The 18,107-nt window shown below is 39.2% G+C and overlaps 1 protein-coding gene and 2 pseudogenes across 2 annotated transcripts in view; all 3 read left to right on the top strand.

The window, feature by feature from the left end:
* Window positions 1-18,107, top strand: part of SIK2 (salt inducible kinase 2) — a 123,482-nt gene that overhangs the window by 39,783 nt on the left and 65,592 nt on the right. The gene's annotated exons all lie outside the window — the stretch shown is intronic.
* Window positions 2,266-2,378, top strand: LOC111827000 (annotated as a pseudogene).
* On the top strand, window positions 8,465-8,609 carry LOC111826997 (annotated as a pseudogene).

The following is an 18,107-nucleotide window of genomic DNA, read 5'->3' as shown; positions in this document are numbered from 1 at the left end:
ATCTAATGGGAAACTTGCTTGTTTTCAGTTTTGTTATTTTTAAGATAAAATAATATCCTTGCTTCTTATTAATCCAGTAGATGTGTATAAAGGTAACCATTGATTATTTCATTCATTCATTGAACAAAAATGTATAGAACACCTACAATATAGCAGGTATTTCAGTTTGATTAATTTGCTTCAGTGTAATAAGTTGTGATTTTGGCTTTGTCAATAGCAAACATTACTGTGGCCAGGATGACTTTGTAGTCTCTGTAGCTTTCTTTTGATGGGCTGATCATTTTAATGGAGATAATTTGTTACTCCAAACGCATTACATAATGTTACATAAGAGTAATTATTAGCTCTGTACCAAGGAGCCAGTATCAGCTTTTTATACATATAGGTATCCCATATAAGTTTATGATTGAAGATGATGCATGAATGCTTCTAAGATCTCATCTAGACACACTGTTCCTTTAAAAATCTGTTAAATTTATTGAGTATATACTGAAGAACATATGGTAATAAAAGGGATAAATATTAATGTTACATATGTAAACATGTATGTGTAGTATATACAGTTATATGTTATATATGTGTGTATATATACATTATTATATATAAATGTAATAAAATCCTGAGTTAACATATATAACTTAAAATCTTGTCATTAGGTTAGATATACTAAATCTACAGGAAATTGGTAGCTAGGGAGCTATGGCCAAAATTAATCTCTTTTAACTTTTTAACATCTTTATAGTCAAACTAGGGGCCCAGTGCACGAATTCTTGCACCTTGAAAGGAACTGTGGGCTTCAAGGCTGCGGTGGGCACAGGGGCAGGTTTTGGCCAATCCTCCGCACCCCCATCCTCCCCTCCTGCCGTGGCCCAATCCCCTGTCTGCCGGCAGCCCTGTTCCCACTGCCGCCACTCCCACACGCTGTTGGCGCTGGCCCCTATCCTCCCCCCTCTTGTACCCGCTGGTGGCGCGGAGCAATTGGGGCTGGTGTCAGCAGTGGGTGCAAGCAGCAGTTGCTGCCCCGATAGCCCCTCAGGAGCAGAGGGAGGTGGAGAAGCCCTCAGGGGCGATCAGGGCCGGCAGCCATTGCTCACACTCACTGACGGCACCGAGTGATCGGGATCAGCAACAGGTGTGAGCGGTGGCTCCGGTGCTAGCAGCGGGTGAGAGCAGGGCCGGTGCTGGAAGCAGGTGCGAGCATTGGGCGGGACTGTGGCGTAGGGGAGCAAAGAATTTTCAGTAACCACCAGAAGCTTACCCTGATGACAGCGACTGACACCCCACCTTGATCTGGCAACCCCACTCACCTGGTCCACCATCCCACTTCGGCCGACACCTGTCAGCCCACCATGTTCCATGTGCTCTTCCTGGTGGTCAGCGCACGTCATAGCGACTGGTTGTTTGGTTGTTCCGCTGTTTGGTCTATTTGCATATTAGCCTTTTATTATATAGGATGGGTCACTCATTTGTGGAGGGGCTGGGGGCAGAAAAAGAATGACAGAAATTAGTAGAGCACCAAAATCAAATTCTCTCTCTCTCTCTCTCTCTCTCTCTCTCTCTCTCTCTCTCTCTCCCCCCCCCCTCCCCTACTCCCTTCCACTCTCTTAAAAATCAATGGAAAAAATATTCTTGGGTAAAGATTAACCGGAACAAAACAAAAACAAAAAACCCACAGTATGTTTTGTAGACTGCATACCTCAAAATTATATGGGCTAACTATATAAAAAAATTACTAGGTATCATACCAGACCTTCTGAATCAGATTTTTTGGATATAGGATTTAGGACTCAGCATTTTTGGGAACACTAACGTGTAAGAACCATTGCACTACATTATATTGCTACATGGTTTAGGTATATAAAGACAAATAATAAACCTGAGGGTTGGGAGGATGAAGAATATTTCTGATATTAGGAGTGATGCATATGAAATCATGGAAGTGTGAATAGTTCATATGGACTGGAACTATTGGTAATACTGGGAAACATAGGTTGTGATATAGAGGACCTTGAGTATAAATTACAGATTAGGACAGAGTCTTAGAAAAGAAGGAAGTTCCTAGTAGGTTGAACAGAGTTGGGTGCTAACTTATCCTGCTCCATTAACACCTGTTCACCTCTGTGTATCATAGTGCTGAAACATTTTCCTTCATTAAACTGTGTCTTTGAGACTGGATGTTCTCTTTACTCATAGTTGTGTTCCCATCTATTAGCCTTGTCTCTAGTACATACAGACCCTTGATAAATGTTAAAATACCTCACTTTTAGCTTTGCGCAGTGGCAGTATCGTAGCCAATGAGGTTTATCCAAGGCACGATTATTGCTAATTGAATATATATTTCACTTTTCTTTTAAAACTCTTAGAAGACCCAAACTGGGCTGGAGTCCTTTCGGGGCCAACTTTTAGCAATTTGAGAGCCTTGAGCATCACCTTCCCATCTAGGCCCACAGTCCAATTTAAGCGGTGACTTGCTTCCATGAACCAACCATTGATGTTCCACACAACCTCAAATCTTGAGTCTTTCCAGCTGCCCCAAGAAGAAAACTGCCAGGAAGACATGGCAGCCTCTCTTCCCTCCTGTTCAGCAGTGCTGACAGAGTGCTCAGAAACTTGACCTCAGTCCTGGGCCCAGCTACCCTTCCCTCCACCAGAGCACCACCCCGAGAGCAGGACAGACAGGAAACCAACAGAGGCCATAGGAAAAGACATTGTTACTTCAGTTCTGAAAAGACAATTTAGTTAGAGATCCTTCTATCATAGTACATATTATAAAATTAACTTCAGGCTTGAATTTGAATGCTGTCATTTCTTGAATCGTTCTGGGAACTATCCAGTTAGAAAAGCAGCTTTCCGTTGATCCTTCTCAACTCAGAAATACTTAGAAACTTGTCCCTCAGCCCTGGTACCATCCTTCTCTTCACTAGAAGAATTGTTCCAATTGCAAGAGAAAAAGGAAATCTAACAAGAAGGACAATGAGAAAAGATATTGGCATTTTCTGAAAAAGGCTCCTAATACTATGCTTTAATGAAGGCTTGTGTTCCTCACAGGATGGAGATCAGTTTGGATGCAAACATTAATGTACATATCGCCTTGAACAGAAGCTTTCTAAGAACCTAAAACAGTGAGGAATGGTCAGTTTTAGCAACAGATTTATACCTAAGAATCATATCGGAAAATAGATTTGATTCCATTTTAGTGCCAGTACCAAAGTGTTCCACTAGGTAATTTTAGGATCACTGTGGGGCAAGCTGCAATGTTTCTGGAATACGAGTTATCTTTTTTTTTTTTGGTCAGATCTGTCTTTTCTCCCTTTCCATGTTGCCTGCAATTTGTAAGTTAGCTATGTAGATTGAACATCTGATTTCACTTGCTTTACTTATTTTATTGATTAGCTATTCTTTGGCACCTGCATGTGTGTTTTAGAATTCTTTGGTCAACTATAAGATGGGATCCATTGTTAAGAAATTGATACAAAGAACTGTGGGAAAGTAAAAATAAACCTTGTTTAAGTAAAACATTGATTATGATAAAGCATATATTAGTAAATATTTTTGCTCCATAACAATGATCTTATTATTTTCTGTTAAAGGAATTTCTGCCCTGTTATTTCAGTGGGTTTTTTGTATAAGCTAAACATGTTTAAAGGGAAGAAAAAACTCAGAAGCTCTAATGATAGGGCATATCCTCCTGGAAAAAACAAAAAACACTCAAAAAGAAAAATAAAACTAGATGTCAGGATTGGAGTAGCTGATTTCTTTTTCCCTGCTAAGCATTTTTTTCATTTGCTTGTTGAAATCCATGATTATTACATGATCTATGTTGCAGATTTTTACACTTTGCAGTATAGAATGCTCCAAGATTTGAGTCATTGGTTTCAAACAGTACTTGGCCATAGTCAGCTTGTTTAGCTAAAATAGATATTGTTTACCTGTCTCTTTCTGTACTTAAGTCTTTACTTGGTTGTATGATTTTGTCACTTGATACTCTATTTATAGTTCTATCCATATAAAAACCAAGTTATGAGTTATTTTAAATGAAAGGTGAATTTTTAATATTGTGCTGTTTAGTCAGTATAAAATAACTTTTTTATATGATATTTTACAATTCTAAGGCATCTCAAGTAGCTTTTAAATCCGTTCCCCACACCTAAATGCAAGTGAGAATTGTACATTTTTCTGCTTGTCATCAACTGTCTCTTCTCCACAGTCTTATCCATGTTTCGCTGAACATGTCCATCTGTTGTGTCTTATTAAGACTGTGTACACCCATCAGCTTCACGCTTTTAGAGAAATCTAGTACGAACGCTTTGTGGGGAATATGACTTTATGTTTCACATGTGGTGAAATTTCCCTTCCCAAGAAAGACTTTATTTTTCACTATAGACACAGACGCTTTTAAAAGATAATTTTGAGGGTGAGATATGATTTTCAAATACTAATTCCTTTGAGAGAACATTTACTTAAAATACCTGTACTCTGTAAATGTTTATTGAGGAACTGAGAGAACTGACTGTCCAACATTGATGATTACAGCTCAGGTTGTGCTTCTGTGGACCAAGATCATCAGCAAGAAACATATTTATGTTGCTTTTAACCATTTCTCTGTTACTAATAGTTCTAGGTATTCATTTACTAGAGAATATGTTATTTTTTCTATTTACCAAGAAGGTTTAACATCCTAAATGCAATCATATGCAACTAATTTTATTCAATATGGTCAAATGCTGATAGGCCTTGCCATAAGGATACTGTCCTGATTATTATATAATTTCAAGCTGGTTTGCTATCCATTCTCCAGTTGTACAACTCACCTTTTTCTACTTGCCATTCTATGAGAGTAACTGACATAGTAGTTGTCACCATTTTAAAATCTCTTTTTAGAGAACCTCATTAATGGGAGTAAACAGGGACACGTTATTTATAATGCAAAATAATGCATTTAATTTGTTTCTGAGATGCATTTGTTAACATTTTTGAAATGTCTAATCTGAAATTTTATTTTGTGTTATGCCTCACACTAATAAATTATCTTCACTGTTAGTGATTTTGGCATTCCAAATAAAATAATTATGTGAAAACTCTGACTTGAGTTGATTGAGCTAGTTGCCCAATCAATTCCCTTTGAGTTTTCTTACTTTTCTCAGAAACTTCTCTTTCTCCCTCAGTGTGATATCATACACATTTTAATTGTGTTTTATACTCTAAACTAGATGTTTGGGTAACTCAAATTCTCTTTAAGAGGGAAATAGAAACCCTTTATAAGGCCTTTTCCTGTTATTTTAACCTAAAGATAGAAAGAGAAACCTCAGTATCCCTTTTGTTCTCTAATAGCCTAAGAATATTTTTAGGCAAATATTTTTTGAACATCTATTTCTTATAAGTCACTGTTCTTAGTGCTGTGGACTAAAAGCTGAGTAAGATGTGGTTTTCTGCTTTCAAGTCTGTTGGACTCGTGAGACATATTCATATAACAGTGACAAAGCTTAAAGAGCTAGGCAGGATTTTTTTTAATGAGATGGCATTTGAGTTGGAACTTGAAGGACCTATTGAAAGGATCTGGTCTCTGACTGATACCTTTGTATAGTACTAGGATTGCTGCTGATTTTGCTGATAAATTCCCATTTTGGCTGCATTCTATCTTCCTGTTTTGGTAAAGTATAACCGACAGCAGTCTTTCAGCTACAAGTACTAAAATCCTGACTCAAATTGGCTGAAAAGGGAGGAAATGTAGTGTCTCCTGTAACAGGAAGTCAGAAGAAGGGCAGCCTTTAGAGTTGGTTGGTTGGTTGGTTGGTTGGTTGGTTGGAGGCTCAACAGTGTCATCAGAAAGCCCGGGCTCTTTGTATTCCTTCATTCTACTGTCCCTGGGATTGGCTTTATCCTTAGTAAAATGGCTACAGCCATTTCTTCCTTCTGTGGCTTCTTCTTAGGAGTGAGAAAACTTTTTCTAAAAATCTTTCTGGAAATGACTAGATTCCCCCATCATGTTTTATTGGTCAGATTTGCAGTTAGAGATTTTTGGGTGGTTAATAAACTCTCTTGGTAAGGAGGAGAAGCCACCAGAATATACCATTCCTAAATACCTCACTGGCAGGGGGCAAGGGATTACACAGAGACTAAATCAGGCTTGTCTCTGGGGTTGGGATGGAGGGCATTTTCCTCTGTGGTCAGTGAAGCCTTATCTGGAGGGTGGAAAGGAATGGCATTCTATTGATGGAGACCCAGAAAAGTCCTTCTGCTCAAAGATACATGTCCATCTATATTGGTGTATAAGCTCTTCCTTTAAAATGATAATTACTGTGAGAATTTCTTGTGAGGAAATTTGAAGTTCTATCAGGATGAAAAACAGTTTACTACAGTTATCTTTGGGTGAGGTATGTGCCCCTTTTCCCAGTTAGCTATGGCCTGGAAAGGGAGTATAGCATATAGTCTGTACATAGTATAAAACAAAGCTATTTTCTAGTAAAAGTGAGGACACTCCCAAAAGGGCATGGCAGACAGGTACTCTGGAATATGACTGGTTTGTACCTCTTGGATTATTTTCTGAATTCTTACAGACACAGTCCTTCCTCAGAGATTTTCAGTAATTAATACATTGATTTCAGTGAAATAGTGCTTCTTGTTGTCATTAAAAACATTGAGTATCCAGTCTCATAACATTTTTGTAATATATGGAATATAATTTAGAGAAAGTCCCTTGTTCACAATGAGCATACCATATAAGATTATAGTATCAGTAAAGACATTCTTTCCAACACCTGAACCTAATAGATTTAATATCCAAGCTGCATTATCTAATATGATTTTTAGGATTAATTTATAGTAAGGAGTGTTCACTTTGCATGGCCTGAATCTTGCTGAACTTGTACCTCCTAATTATTAAGATGAATCTAAAAATACTGAGTGTCTACTATGATACTCTCTCTTTGCTTGATACAGTATGCAGGCAAAAGATTCAAAATATAGCTTATGTTTGTGAAAAACAAGACTATGATCAAAAGGAAAACTAAAGTAGGTTAGAAGCCCAGAAAGGCTTATCTTTTCAAAGGCTGCCTAGAAAGTGCATATACCAATGGGGTATTGTTTGTTTTTGCTTAATAAGCTCTGTTGGTAAGAAAGAGAACCCACAGAATGTAGAAGAGAGATGGGGAAAGGAAGCAGGAAGGGTACCAGAGACAACTGTATTCTTTCAATTTTACCTGGAGCCCTGGTGGCCACTTTTGTAAATGGTCTTCAATACTTCTGTTGCCTACAGCATATTTCACAAAAACTGAGTCTTTGACCTGCTCCTTGAAAAAGGACTCATTCCGTAGTCACAGACAGTGGGAAATATGAAATTCTTCTCCCAGAGACTTACACTGCATACTCATAAATTAAAGACTGAGAAGTTCTGTGGTAAAGTCACACAAACTTCTCGAACCCTATAGTTTCCAAACTTAATCATCAAGTCTCTCTTCTCATATAATGTATTAAATCTGACTCAGCACACTTCGGAACTGCTGGGCTCAAAGAGGGGTATTCTTGAGTAGAGGAATAAGCAGCGTTTTAGTAGAATAATCTTGTGGTATGTAGATGAATTGCCGACAGAGAGATTGGAAGCATGTAATCCTGTTTGGAAGCTGTTGGAATAATTTGGTATAAAGAAAATGTCACAGATCGGAAAATAGTAAATATTTATTCATTAATTCAACAAATATATATTGAGCCACTATATGCTAAGCATTGTTCTAGATCCAGATGATACAAAAAAACCATTAAAATCTTTGTTTGCATGGAGTTTAATTACATCCTAAGAGAAGAAGAAATAGTACAGTAAATAAACAAATATACATAATGACAAGTGGCAAAGAGTGCTAAAAAGAAAAATAAAGCAGAGAAGAGGCAAGGTAGAGTCTCTGGGCAGTAGTTAGAGAGAGGCCTTTCTGGAGAGGGGATATGTAAGAGAGACCTGAATTAGATTAGAAAGAGTGTGAATACCTAGACAGAGGGAAGAGCAATGCAAAGTCTTAGAAGTAGGGAACCAGTGTGGCAAGAGCAGAGTAAGGTAGAAGATGGTAGGAGATCGGGAAGGGGAGATATGGGAGGGGCCAGGAATGGATGAGATCAGGTAAGGCCGAATCAACCATGGTAAGGACTTTGGATTTTATCCTGTTAAAACTGGAAGCCATTGGAGATTTTTGAGCAGAGGAGTAGCATAGTTTTTAAGTTATCACTCTAACTTCTATCTGAAGAATAGACTAGAATAGAATTGGAGTGGAAACAAGGAGAGTAGTTAAGACTATTGCCAAGTTCCAGACAAGAACTGATGGTGGCTTGGGCTTGGAAGGTAGTGGTGTAGGTGGTAGATAGCCAGATAAATTTTGGAGTTAAAAATTGACAAGAATTTCTGTTGATGATACCATGTGCCAGGTTTTATTTTAAGTGTGTAACCCTAATTATTTCACCTTCATAGAAAACAGCTTTAACCCCCTGTCAGTGGGCAAGGAGACACCTGATTGGTGGTGTTGCTCTTATATGAATTAGGAGCAAAGCAGATGTACAGTCCTTAGTTCATTCTAGTTTGATATCTGTGTCGGTGGCTAGAGCTCTTTCATGCCTGAGGCACATATTAAAAAAAAAGAAGAAAAAGAAAACAGCTTTCATTGTTTTACAGCTGAGAAGATTAAAGCACAGAAAAGTAGCTTGCCCAAGTTCATATAGCTAATAAGTGGTGGTACTGGATTTGGAACCTGGACATTGTAACTCCAGAGCCTGTGATCTATCCATTATGCAATCCACGCCTACCCTCCCTAAGGAGGAATCAGAGGGAAACCCTGGGCCAGTACCAGGCAACACCACATTAATGTCTTCTGCCTTCCACCTTCTGTAATGCTAACTTCATAAGAAATAAAATCAAAGTTTTTCTTCTTTAACCTGCTTTTAAAGTGTTTGAGCTAGTTCTGCATAACCTTGTCCTTTTCTTTGTTTTTCTGTGAAACTGTTTTTGAAAGACTTGGAAATCATGTTTTCTGACTATTTTTCACCACAATAAAAGGTTGAGGCAGCATAAACTGGTGCTGGGTAGACGGGAGTGTAGGAGAAAGTGAGATAAGATTCCAGGTATTTTTTTGCAGTTACTTCTGACAGTTCTTTGAAACATTCCCTACACACATTCATATTCTCTCTCTCTCTCTCTCTCTCTCTCTCGCTCTCTCTCTCTCTCTCTCTCTCTCTCTCTCATGTTAGAGAAATGGGATTGCAGTCAGGATGCCGTGAGCTGCCTTTCATTTCCCTGCTCACAATGGCCTAACTATTGTGAGTGATTCTGATAGGTATGATTGGAACAGGCGGACTCTTAGGCTGCTCATCACCTTACCTTATCTTTTCCTTTTCCCTCGTTGGCTCAGGGCTTCAGAATACTTTCTGGGAGAGAAGAAACAGTCTTGGAATTTGCACATTTGTAATATTTTTTCTGGTTTCTGGTCTGGCACATAAAAAGTTTGGATGTCATCACTTCATCCTAACAACAAATAAAAATCTGAACAAACTAAAGCATCGGCAGTCATGGGGCAAACTGCTGCCCCCTAAATTGGAAAGATGGACAGGCAAATGCAGAGACTCACATCTTACCAGAGCAGGAGCCACAAGCAGGAACCAGTCCTGGGATGGGGAAACCTGAATGAAGAGTTGTGGGAAGCTCAGTGTGGACGGGTCTGAGAGTTAAAAACTGCAGAGGGGTATGGCTGCACACTTTTGTGAGTTTTAGAGCTAAAGAATGCTTTCCTTTCTCCCACATCTCCTCACCATACCACTGAAGGTGATTTACCAGAGTTCCTTTACCCAGTACATCATGACCAGCTTTCAACAAAAAATTACAAGGCATATTAAAAGGCACAAAACACAGTTTGAAGAAACAGATCAAGCATCAGAACCAGACTCAAATAAGATAGGGATATTAGGATTATCAAAATGGAAGCCTAAAACAACTATGTGCTAAGGACTTTAATGGAAAAAGTAGACAACATATAAGAATAGAAGAGTAATATAAGCAGAGCTGGAAATTCTAAGAAGGAGTCTAAGATAGAGATCAAAAACACTAACAAAAATGAAGAATGCCTTTCTTTGGTGGACTTACTAGTATACTGGACATGGCTAAGGAAAGAATCTCTGAGGATATGTTGATAGAAACTTCCCAAACTGAAACGCAAAGGGAAAAAACGTGGAAATAATGGAACAGAATGTCCAAAAACTGGAACAACAAAAGATATAATATGTGTGATGAGGAAGGAGGAGAAGAAAGAAAGGAATGGAAGCAATATTTGAAGTAATAATAACTGAAAATTTCCCCCAAATTAATGTCAAGCCCAAACCACAGACAGATCCAGGAAGCTCAAGGAACACCAAGCAAGATAAATGGTCCCTAAAAACTGTACTGAGGCACAGTGTATTCAAATGGCAGGAAATCAAAGATAATGAAAAATCTTGAAAGAAGCCAGAGGAAAAACACCTTATCTGTAGGGGAGCAAAGAATAACATCTAGCTTCTCAGAAACCAAGCAAGCAAGAAGTGAGTGGAATAAAATATATAAAGTGTTGAGAGAAATATTTTTCTCCAGTTGCATTGGCTCTAATCTAACCACTCAGTCAATGTTAAATTAAATCTGATCCTTCTCCCACAATTCATTGAAGCTCTTTTCTAAAAATAATAATAATAATAATAATAATAATGGTTAAACACTTAAAATAAAACCTGGAATAGATCCAGATACTGTAGGGATTTTGATTTAGAGATGCACCAGGAATGCGGTTAGGCAGGTGTAGACCAGGGATAGAATGAAATGATCAGAGTAAGGTCAAGGTGGGTGTGAGACATTAGAATCAAAATTTAGAAATGGCAGAGAACCACTGAGCCTGCCTTGTTTTGCATGAACTTTGGTTTTCCAAGTGCTGCTGTCTGGGTCACTACACCACCAGTAAGGGTCAGAACCTTGGAGAGTTCCAGACAGAACAGGGCCAGAGAAATGTGATTGTAGCTGTTACACTGGCATGAAGTAAAGAGGATAGAAGGCTCTTAAAATTGATGCTGAAGCAACCCTCTTGTTTCTTCCTATTAGGATCTCCAAAATTTAAAATTCTGGCACCTCTGCCTCCCCACAACCTCATGGAGATCTTAGTGAGGCTAGAGGTTTCGGTCTGTCTTGTGGAACAAGCACAAAGACATAGTGGCAATGGAGTTTTTGTTAAATTCTTGTGATACAGAGGGACACAATATCAGATACTGGGCTTTCTCCTAAGGACTCTCCTAAGGAATGAATGGTATTGCTTCCCTGTGTTATTTCCTGAGCTATTATAAAATTAATTAAAATCCTTGGTGAGGTTGGGAGGATGGATTGCCTAAAAGTTGTTTTCTGATAGGCACTTATGTTTGTAACTGAAAGATAAAAAAGATACTCTGTGTATTAAAGGTGGTTTATAAAAGCTGAAGTAAATTCAGCAACAACAGACTTTTGCAAACATAATTGCAGGCTGATTAGCCTCCTAAACTCAATAATCTAGTTTGTTTTGTTGTTTGTTTGTTTGTTTGTTTTTAGGGCATTAAAAAATCCAAACACTTATATTGTACTAAAGACCCAGTGCACGAAATTCGTGCACTCGAGGGAGTCCCTCAGCCCAGCCTGTGCCCTCTCGCAGTTTCATTGGTTTCCTTCCTTTTTCTGAGAGAGGGCATTTCTAAAAGTGCCAGGAACTTGAAGACGAAGACTATTCGAATGACCAAAATACAATGTAACTGCAATGCTTTATGGGTTCGTGCAATTATATAGTTTTTCGTAGATTGACCTGCACGGTTTCCACCAATGAGATCGCTTCATTCGATGTGGACAAGACAGTGTGTTGACATCTAAGGTCCATAACAGATGGCGCGTGAAAAACGAGAAAACTCGTGAGCAGTCCTTAACAGATGGCGTGCGAAACACGAGAAAGCTCGTGAGTGGTACGAAAGGTGTTAAGAGGGAACGGTTGTGCAAGGGCAAGTATATGTGAAGAACTGCATTTAGTTTGGAATTACTAAAGTGAGGTGTGTGTGTGTGTGTGGGGAGAGAGAGAGAGAGAGAGAGAGAGAGAGAGAGAGAGAGAGAATGGATACTTCCATGTAAATACGTAAAGATTCATAACACTTTTAACAGCTTCATAGTGTTCCATAGTATGCTTATATGCCATAAATTATTTAGCCATCCCTCTATTGATGGACATTTAGATTGTTGCTTGGTTTGGGCACTGAATTTATTTCTACACGTGTCCTTGATAACTTTAGATGTAATTCTGTGTCAAAGGTTAGGCCTGTTTTTGATAGCCAGCATTGACAATTTTGACTACATACCTTAGGTTTGGGTTATGGCCAGTCACACTGCACTATATTATATAGTTGTTGAGTCAAGTGTGTGTTTTTTATTAAATCAGAGATGTTTTCAGTTTGAGATAATTTATGACTGTATTTGCCATGGTAAGGACGTGGTTTTTACCCTGAGTGACATGGGAAGCCATTGGTGGTTTTGCACAGGGGATGAGCATAACATAAAGATGTTTCTAAAGATCCTCTGGCTGCTGTGTCAAGGATAGAAGTGGGAAAACCAGTTAAGAAGCTATTATAATAGTTCAGACAGGGGATCATGGTGGCTTAGACTAGAGAAGGAATGATGAAGGAAAATGGGATTCTAGACAGATGCTGAAGCTGGAGTTTGCAAGATTTGCTGATGGATTGGTGGATGTGGATGTGGAGAGAGAAAAGGGTCTCAAGATTAACTCTAAGATTAGAGTGGCCTTTTCCTGAGTTGGGAAGATTAGGAAAGATGTATCGTTGATAGGTAAATTAGGAAGGAAATGTAGAAAACAAAAGTTTGAAAGAGAGCAAGAATTACAGTTAACTCCTTTAGTATGACTCACATGCATGGTCCTTTTCTGTCCGCTTCCAGGTAAGTCTCATTCCGACTGGAATAGAGCTAAGCTGGTAAGAGTTTGGAGAGGTGGGGGGGTGGGAGGAGGGTGGAAATATACTTGTATGTGTGTATTTATTTCTCTCAGAACCTACCTGTATCTAAAACATGACAGTCCTAAGAAATATAGTTGCTTTAAAATCTATAGACAGCCCTAACCGGTTTGGCTCAGTGGATAGAGCGTCGGCCTGCGGACTCAAGGGTCCCAGGTTCGATTCCAGCCAAGGGCATGTACCTTGGCTGCGGGCACATTCCCAGTAGGGGGCGTGCAGGAGGCAGCTGATCGATGTTTATCGCTCATCGATGTTTCTAACTATCTATCCCTCTCCCTTCCTCTCTGTAAAAAATCAATAAAATATATAAAAAAAATAAAATATATATATAAATATTCTGGCTTTATGGAATTGCTATGTTTCATCAAAATGATTATTAAGCACTGGCCAGTGTGACTCAGTTGGTTAGGCGTCATCCTGAGAACGAAGGTTGATGATTCAATTCCTGGTCAGGGCACAAGCCTGGGTTTCACACCTGATCCCCAGTTGGGGGCATGCAGGATGCAGCCGATTGATGTTAAATTCTCACAACAATGTTTCTCTCCCCCCCTTCCTCTCTCTCTAAAAATCAATAAATTACATCTGTAATACTCTCAACAATAAAGATTTTAAAAATAAAGTAACTATGTACTAAGGTAAAAAAAAAATCAATAAACTATTCTATTTTAAAAAGAAGATGGTTAAGGAAAACACTTTTCATTTGAACTTCCATCTAAAATTAGAAATGTGTGCTCACAAAAAAATTCCAATAAACTGAATTGGAAACGTCTTGGTAAGTTAGCAGTAAAATGTGAATCACTTTGGAGCATTTTGGCTATGGTAATTTAACCAGCCCAAATGACATTATGGTTACTTAGATCAGCGGTCAACTGGTGGTCCGCGGACCACTGGTGGTCCATGAGTTCTGAAAGGTTGGCGACCACTTACTTAGATCATTTCCTTAATCCCTTACCATCATCTCTGAACTTGACTATCCCTTTCTCAGTGATCATAGACTACACTTCCAAACCCTGCTGCACATTCTCAGTTCCCAAAGTATCTTTTCTGCCTTTTATTTGTGTGTTATGGGGCTCCCTGTATTTGAGAAACTTCATTCCATTCATGGCACAAACGGTAGCCTAATTATAGTAGTTTACAGTGCTGTGCATTAAATCTTTATCATTTATCTGCATGAAGAAACATATAGCCAGAAACTCATGTGAATGATTAATCCGTGCTCGCACTGATTGCTTAATTCTGTAGATTTCAAAGGATCAAATCCAAAGGCATTGACAGGTCTCACTCGCTTTTTCCAGTTTGTTTGGTTAATAGACATCCTTATTTATAGAAAAGCTTAAGGGTCCACAAATATTTGAATAGCACATAAGGTATTCTACTTGAACTGTTGGTAATACTAGAACATGATGGACTTTAAATTTAAAATATGGCAAGCTCAGAATTTCCCCAAGGCTCTAGCTTTAGCTCCTCTCAGAGTTACATGGCTCTACAGTGCCTATGATGTTTAGTAAACCTTATAGTGAAAATTTTTTATATGCTTTTATTAAATTTGAGAGAGAGAGGAAGGGAAAGGGGGAGAGAGAGAAGTATCAATGTGAGAGAGAAGCATCGATCAGTTCCCTCTAGTACACACCCTGACTGGGATCGAACCTGCAACCTGGGTATGTGCCCTCACCGAGTGTTGAACTGGCGACCTTTTAGTGCATAGGACGATGCTCAACCAACTGAGCCACACCAGATAGGGCATAAAGTGGAAATGTTTAAATAAAAACGGTAAAGGAATCAATTTATTCTTTATTACTAACATTCTTGTAATAATTGCCTAAACAGTGATTAGATTTAACATGTCTTAAGAAATTCCTAGAAAGCATGGATTTATCATTAAATTCTTTTTTTCTTCTGCTTAAAGAGGATGCAAAAGATTGATGGAAAGATAGGTCAGAGACCATTGAAAGCTGCTAACTAAACAACAACAATAGGTAATCAGAAAACTCTTGCTTTGAAATCTATAGACATCACCTGCACTAGGATACAAGGACTTTTAATGTCTTCCAAGTCATAGAGCCATATTCTAACTTCAGTCTATGTGGAACTTTGAGATGAGAATGCAAACACTTTCTAAATTGTAGATCCAACCACTATTAGCTTAAACTCTGACTTAATTAAAATTTAGGAATTAGTGAGAAAGTGTTTAAGACAAACTGTGTCTTAGAGTGCTTTTTGTGTGTTAGCAGTCATGGTAACAGCGTGCTTGGTTTTACTAAGAGTAATTACTAGAAATCCATGCTAATCTCTTTCCTGGTTAACCACACCTGCAATAGGACTAGCCACTCAAATCACCTGGAGACATCAGTAAATGTAAAAGTTAACTCTGCAAATCAACTCTCTGAAGTCATGTCCTTTGTCAAATATTAATCTTTCAAAGGCCACCGAAGAAAACTTTGCTCAAGACTGTACCTGTTCCTCTGTTATTCAGGGACATTACCACTAAATTTTTAGAACCAGCAGGTTTCATAAGCTTTTACAGTTTCTTTTTCTTTTGTTAAAAAGGAACATGTATTCCCCAGCCAGTGTAGCTCAGTGGTTGAGTGTTGACCTATGAACCAAGAGGTAACATTTCGATTTCCAGTCAGAGCACATGCCCAGGTTGTAGGCTCAATCCCCAGTAAGGAGTGTGCAGGAGGCAGCTGATCAATGGTTCTCTCTCATCATTGATATTTCTCTCTCTCTCCCTCTCCCTTCCTCTCTGAAATCAATAAAAATATATTTTAAAAATACATAAATTTTTAAAAAAAACATGTATTAATTAGCTATATGGTTACAGTCCTTATGTCCATGCTTTCATTTAACTGTATTTCTGTCACTTGGAGTACACTTGTTTTGGCACACTACTACTAGCTTTATGAAATGTCAAATCTTGTTTTCTAAAAGTAGATTTTAGGAAATCTACCTGTATTGGATCCTAAATATTGCCCAAGCTGGAACCATGTGCCTCTTGTCTTCCCTGTGCCCCTCTTGAATTTGATGTTTTCTTCTGGCTTCTAGCAGTCATTGTTCACCTTGGATTCTGTCCTGTCAGCCTCATTGCTGAATAAGTAGTAGCTTCAGAGCTTCTACCCCAATGCATCTAACTTCTCTCCAATACTTAAAATAAGTGCCCTAGCAATTTTTGTGCCATAAATTACAGGGAAAACGATGAGATAAAAATAAAACAAGGGGGGGGGACTGTACATTTAAAAATGGTTAAGATGTTTTTTTTATATTACGCGATTTTACCACAGTAAAAAAATTTTAATAAACAAAAAGCAAATTTGAAGTCACATTTTGTACACATAGCTGATATAGGAAACAGTAAGTAAATCTAGGTGCTAATAGTGGGTAACTTGGCTTGGAAAAATTGATCAAGTGAACTTTTGAGAGGAAATAAAACTAGTGCTTTTTACATTGCCCTATATAATAAAAGCCTAATATGCTGTGTCTGACCGTGCGACCAGTCGCTATGACGTGCACTGACTACCAGGGGCAGACGCTCTGACTGGTAGGTTAGCTTGCTGTTGGGGTCCAGCCGATCAGGACTGGACGAGATGGGCTGGACACGCCCTAGAGCCCTTCCTTGATCCCTCCCCACCCTGATTGTGCACCAGTGGGGTCCCTCAGTCTGGCCTGCACCCTCTTGCAATCCGGGACCCCTTGGGGAATGTTGGAGAGATGGTTTTAGCCCGATCCCCACAGGCCAGGCCAAGGGACCCCACTGGTGGATAAATCTATGCACCAGGCCTCTAGTCTTACATAATAGAGCCAATAAACATTAAAAATGGCAGCAGAGTAGATGGATACTACACGGACATGCTCCCAGGAACAAGCTGGAATTACAACTGAAATATGGAAAGGCTTCCTGAATAATCATCAGAAAACTCACAGGAAGAACCCTAATACCCAAGGACCGAATGTGAAGACCACATAGAGACTGGTAGGAGGGGCAGAGATGTGAAAGGGTTGGCTGGGTGCCCACAGACAGCAACTGAAGTCCCAGAGAGATATCTCAGCTGTGGGGGTTGCCACTGAGAACTCTGGGATCTAATCCCCAAGCTTGGCTTGCCAGCATAGAGCACCAAACCTGAGGAGGGTACCCACATAACATCCAGCTATGAAAAGCAGCAGGGTGCTGTCTGCCAGGGAGTGGCAGCTGAAAGTTCCGGCACCTTCTTGAAGGGCCAATGCACAAAAATTCCCTGTAGAGCCACCCACCTTGTGCTCTGGCACAGGGTGGGTGAAGTGGACTGGAGCTGTGAAAGCAGAACTCAGGACTGGGGACTTGGGGATAGAGCTCAGAAGGCAGACACCCCAAGTTTTCTGGGCTGAGTCATTCCCTCACACAGCAGAGGACATCTTTCTCACATAGACATTTGCCTTGCCTGGGAGGAAGATAATTGACACACCCTCTTGGAAAACACCTTGCCCTGAGGCCACTTAAGAGATTAAAAATAATAATTAGCCTCCAGGCAGAAGCAACTGCCCCACCCTGTTGAAAAAACTCTGGCTACACCTGAGGATGATTCCCTGGGGACAATTCAAGTCAGAATCCTATTAGTCTGTAGACAGAGGCAGTCTCTGGAGGCTTTGAGTCTTTGCCTGATCCAATTAATCAAAAGCAGCCTTTAACACTGTCCTGCAGTAGAGAAGTATAGAGGATCTACCTAAAACATAGTCACAAGCCCAAACAGTCAACCAAAATGAAGAGACAAAGAAACAACCCCCAAATGAAAGAACTAGAGAATTCTCCAGAAGGGATAAATGAAGCAGAGATAAGAAATTTATCTGAAACAGAGTTCAGAGTAATGATGGTAAAAATGCTCAAGATAATAGAGCCAGTAATTAATACAGTCTACATGAGAAGTTCCTACTCAGTCAGATTTGTTTTGATATATAATGATGTCATCCAGATGTATAAAAAATAATAACAAATGTATGTGTAATTAGTAACACAAAATATTAGCTAAATCCCTGGCTAGTGTTGCTCAGTTGGTTAAGCATCAGCCCATGCTAAGGGTTGCCAATTCAGTTCTCCATCAGGGCACATACACAGG

Source organism: Myotis lucifugus, unplaced genomic scaffold, assembly GCF_000147115.1.
Source record: "Myotis lucifugus unplaced genomic scaffold, Myoluc2.0 scaffold_117, whole genome shotgun sequence".
In the NCBI taxonomy this organism is placed as follows: Eukaryota; Metazoa; Chordata; class Mammalia; order Chiroptera; family Vespertilionidae; genus Myotis; species Myotis lucifugus.
The sequence above is the reverse complement of the archived record's forward strand: the minus strand, read 5'-3'. Positions and strand labels throughout refer to the sequence as shown.